This window comes from Papaver somniferum, chromosome 7, assembly GCF_003573695.1.
Source record: "Papaver somniferum cultivar HN1 chromosome 7, ASM357369v1, whole genome shotgun sequence".
NCBI classification, from domain to species: Eukaryota; Viridiplantae; Streptophyta; class Magnoliopsida; order Ranunculales; family Papaveraceae; genus Papaver; species Papaver somniferum.
Genome location: NC_039364.1, coordinates 60,075,135 through 60,080,674, shown reverse-complemented (window position 1 = coordinate 60,080,674; position 5,540 = coordinate 60,075,135).

The following is a 5,540-nucleotide window of genomic DNA, read 5'->3' as shown; positions in this document are numbered from 1 at the left end:
ACTTCGCCAGAAGCACACGCTTTTTGAGCCATATCTAGTGTCTGTTTATGCTCGTCATAAGCTTTGCGTGCCTTGTCCAGAGCGATCAGGCGATGAGTCTATAGCATCCGGACTTCATCCTTCAAAATCAACAGATGCGCCAACTCCGTTTTCATGTCGGCAGGACGAATAAGAGCAGACACGACACACAAAGTCAAAACACACCCACGGAGATTCGGACCCGCCTGTTGAGTGATGAAAGCATGGAAATCAGCTATTGCCTGCTCAATATCAGTCGTCATAATTATCGCCTCCTGAAATAGGCGCTCAGCTTTGTCCCGGGCAGCTATAGCATCACCCAGTACACGTTGTACGGATAGAGTTATGCGTCCGGGCGCCTGTGACTCCCGAGCCATCGAATAAGTCTCATACTGCTCATTAAATCGCGCGCGCGCAATCACTCTGTTATCCATTCTAATCTCTCTAAGTACCTCCACTTCAGCTTTCACTGACAACAAGCGAGTCATCTCATGATCCTTTTCATGAGGGATAACCAGTATTGGCACTGGGGCTAAATCCAAGGTATATCCGTGAAGGCGATGAGCCATCAGCTGCATAAAAAGATATATATCTAACAACCAGAGGGTGAATGAAATATAGAAAGAAACTTGAGAGATGCCGAAGCAACTCCATTCATACCTACTTATAGAAATGCATAGTGATACCATATTAAATACCACCCAACCATAATAATAAATGAAGTTAAACCATACAATAAAATATGTCTTGCAAAATAAAATCAAACCATAAAATCCTCATCCCACCAAAACAAAACAAATAAATTGTTCAAGAAATCATCATCAAAAAATATTCAGAACAACCATCTCGACCCTCTTCCTAGTTAGGCGCCCATTGACCTCCTCGGCAGCATCCCGAGCGGTCTTCAGATCCTTATTAGCTCGACCCACGTCCGCCATGAGTTGATCATAAGCTTCCTTCTTAGCATTTGCAACATCGAGTAGCTGCCTGTGTTCCCGCTCCAACTCCTCGATCTCACGAGGTAACGTAGTCCGCGCGCTGTGGCTATCCTTCGCCTGGTCAAACAGATTCTTCAGCCACTGAGTGGGGAATCGAAGAACTAGATAAGTCTGAATGGTAGCGACCCACTTCCTTAAGATATCCGGACCAATCGGAGTTTCATCCGCCGGGAAAAGACCCTCCGCTATGATGAGCAGATCCTCATTAGCTATGATCAAAGAATTGATGGGCATTTCCTCATGAACACACATGTGGCCAAACTTCTCCATTATGCGCCGATAGGTGGCTGCTTTCGACAAAGGGATCCAAAATACGTGTACCAGCGCATAGCGGTTGTCCACACCAGCCTCTGTTGCGGAAATGGTACGGGGATATTTGGACCGAGGGTCCTCATGAACAACCATAAACTCAGCATCCGCATCCACACTTTGATAAACCTTAGGGGTCGGCTTGGAAGATTTCTGTCGCTTGTCATTGGCACTGCCGGACTCGCTTCCTTTGACCTGCTGGTTCGAGTCACTTCCTTTACCATGAGCGCCGATTTGTTTTCCCATGTTCTAAAAGAGGGGGAAAGAAGGAGAGACAGAGAGGGAAATCATAAGCAAAAAATCGTGATATGATAAGGAAACAAATTTCGAATAGAATATATATATATACCAGAGCTGGGGAAAGAGGAGGATTAGCTGGAGAATGAACAGATTGGCGAGAAGAAGAAGAAGAAGAACTCGACGCGGCCGGCTCCGAGTGACCTGATGAAAGCAAGAGAAATGAAGAGAATAAAATAATCTTGACAAGAAGTATAGGAAGTGAAGATGTTTATATAGATCACCAAATGCATTTAATAATCATAACAGGAATATTGCTACTGGCACGTGTCGGTATATGAAACTTAACAATTATGAATATAGTATACTCACGCGATTTGGAAGGGGAAGAACTCTGATTCTGCGCACCACCTTGAAGACCACTACCTTCTGGGGAATAGTCACGCACAAAATGATCCGACTCAGACTCATCCCCTGCATCTAACATATCGGAAGGAGTATGAAGAGGATGATTGAGATCTTTAATTGTCTGTACGATTAGGGGACGAGTAGAGTGAAGAATCATACGAGGAGAGAGTATCTCAGGACCACTTTGGATGACTGATCGACCAAGCTGTCGTTCCACACGCTCGATGAAAGTACTCGCGGATGACGACCCCACTTTGGGAGCGTGCGTGGAAAACGGAGGAGAGATATTAGCAGTGCGGATGACAGGCAGTCGCGGAATAGGCAGCACGCCGGCGTCCCGCTTCATCTTCTTAGCCAACCGATCGTCCCTCCTTTCATTAAGAGGCAAGTTGATGTACTCTTCAAAAAAGAGACCTTTGGGTTTGCATCCGATAGGCGGAGAATTCTAAAATAATATGGCAAACTAGCATAAAGAAACTAAGCGCGGAGCCAGATTAAAATGATAACCAAAGGAGAAAGAAGATACCTTAGCAGGAGGAGGTCCAGCCGATGGGACATGCAAATGTGTCAATGATGGAATGCACCTTCTTTTCTTGGAACCGGACGGAGGTAGAGCGCTACCCTTGCCATCTTCTTGATAGGACGGGGAACCCGAAGGAGGGTCCCAGCTGGTAACTATCGGACTAAGAGGACGATCCTTGTTGCTGGAAGATAGCCTATACTTCTTAGCAACCTCAGCGTTTAGCTTTACGCGACCTGATGCATGCATCTCTTTGAGGTCTTCCTCGGTTAAAGCTGGAGGGGCAAATGGCTCTTTGATGAGTAGATTCAGCATACTCCGATTAACATTATTACGATAGCCGAGCCACTCGTTGGTAACACTCACAGGTCGGCGTAGCTGAGGTTGGTAGAAATCAAAGAAGCATGCGCGGTCGCTCATCCGGAGACCGCTTTTAAAGACAAAACAATCAAATCTTTTCCGGACCTCCTTATCCTCCTCTATTGAAGAAGGAGGAGGGTCATAAGGAACTCCTTGGTCAAACCCCAGCTGTCGCGCCACACGATCGGTATTGTAAGCCTCAGAAGACAACTTCCCACCATGAAAGCCGGGAAGACGCCCATGTAAAATAGAAACAATCATGTCAAACTCCTCAGCCGTAGGTATCTCCGCTGAAGATATCCTCCTCCGGGACTGGATAGCAAAAGAATAGTGAAGAGAGCCAGTGCGACCGTCCTGGTAAGTGATAGGGTTGAAATCCGCACCCTTGTCCATGTAATCCTTGAGCTTATCCTTTGGAAGATAACCCTTCTTGTGGTAAAGAGCCATCCGAAGATGAGACTCGGTTTTTGTCACTAGGCACTTGGAACCATCCTCTCGAACAACTTTTTCTTGTCGAGAAAGTGCAAGGGGATTGAGCTGAGGGGGCCTATACTTGGGGAAACGTTCCCAAGCCCATGCCTGGATGAAGTTAGCAGGAATAAAAGTTTCAACCTCATAGGATCCGTCCACGCGACGGATGTCACTTAGCAGCAAATACGAATGGTGGTACAAACCACCAAAGAACATGGGAGCAAGCGGGAACGACACGCCGCGGGACATCAGCACGGCCATAGGGATCAGTTTATTCTTGATGGTGTCCCGGGGACTGTATTCGAAAACTTCATGACATAGCCAGAAGAGGAGGAAGGCAGCTAGCTCCGCTCTATCTGTCTCCCCCTCTCGAGGAGGAACACCTTTGCCATGACCAGACTGCAGAGGACCCCAGTATTTGATCCAGCACGAGAAGGAAGCTAGACGTTGCTCGGATTTTGGCTTCTGATCGCTCTTCACTTCTTTCACATCATCAGCCTCTTCCGTAGCAGAAAGCTCTGGTCGAGCAACTTTTATTGCGGACGCCATGAATTTCGAAGAAGATTAGACATTTGCGGGAGAACCTTGAGAAGCTGACGCGGCGGCTTTACCCTTCCCTTTATCCATTGGGACTCCAGCCTCGTCCGAAACTTCAGCCTTAAGCTCTTCGGGGAGCTGATAGGTTATAGAATTCGCCTTGGCTTTAAGAAAACGGTCATGAAGATCTTTGTCATCCTTGTTTAAAGATTTGTGGAGACATCAACTGTCATAAACTACGTCACCGTGGATGGGTAGACCCGTGAGCGCCACCACGTCCTCAAGGATATGGGTCGCTTCTCCCCAGGAAAATATGAATGTATGAGGGTCGATCCCCCAACGTGCACATAAGCGATTTATGCTATCATGGTCCCGCCGGACGTATCTAAACTTGGAGGCCTCTAGAGATGCTACTATACCTAGAGAGCGGATGACCCTTGCATTCTCCGGATTGGAGCGAATGTAGTCAATCCAAGGATCCCAAGCGGTATGAGATTCAGCGGACGAACGTAAATGGATTGTAGGAAAGACAAAATCCCCTTTATGTACCGCCAAGCGGGGCGAGTCCTCAAAGGAAGGCGCAGGGGGAGATTCTTCCTGAGGGAGGATAAGCCATTCTTCCGACCCAGACGGAGGAAATGGATGAAGATTAAGCATGTGGGCAACCCAAATATCATCAGTTGGGAAAAGAGTAGTACCATCATCCGCAGCAGGCGGTCGGATGTCATTCTTGAGACGGGGATTGCTCCTGAACTCGTCAAGTGTATAAGATTCAAGCCGGGGAGGCGAGTTGCGGATAGGAGATTCGTAAGACATGTAAGCAGCAGGGAGAAAAGGAGAGAGGAAAGAGGACAGTGAAAAGAAGGGATTTTGGGGCGAGGTCTCTTCTATTTATAGGAGGGTAAAAGAAGGAGCAGTTACTGAGCAAACCAATAATCGTCGTATCCTAAAGGTCGTGAGCATTAACCGCCCATAACCCCCAATGGTAACTGCGGCACACCAAGAGTCGTGAATCAAAATTTCCCATAAACCGCGTATCTCAACTAAAACATCAACAGGTGACTGTTAACGCGGTCCTTGACCGGTCAAACAGTCAGGGGACTAATATTGATACATGAAAATAACCAATCCTAGAATGGGCGACCCCTTAATACATTAAGGGTTCCCTTTTAGGATAAAGAGACTTGGGGACTAGGCCAAACCCATTAAGATAGGGAAGCCATAGTTTACCCAAGAGTACACATGGATAGTTGGGCCTTGGCCTAGAGGGAGTGGCCCTTTAGGGTTTGGTATTAACTTAAGGAAAGAGAAATGACAAGTTTAGTAATATGATAATCTTATGGGCACTTATCCATTAGAGAGATATTATAAAAGGGAAAGAAGGTACATCTCTTAAGGCATCATTAATTCCCTACTACTTCCCTAAACCTATCCACTCCTTGGGAGTACTTTCTGTGATTAGGGATAGTTACTCCTTTCCACATTCTACCCATCAACATTATCCTAACTATACATCACCACTAAATCCTCCCTAATCTATCATTCAAACTTTAACATCTAACTTATCTGTAATTTTACTATCATATCTTCTTAATCTCATTCACTAACTAAATGTTTTCTAGTTTTTCAAATTATATATATACTTCCTACTAAAAACTCATATCCCGATCACGACCTCCTTC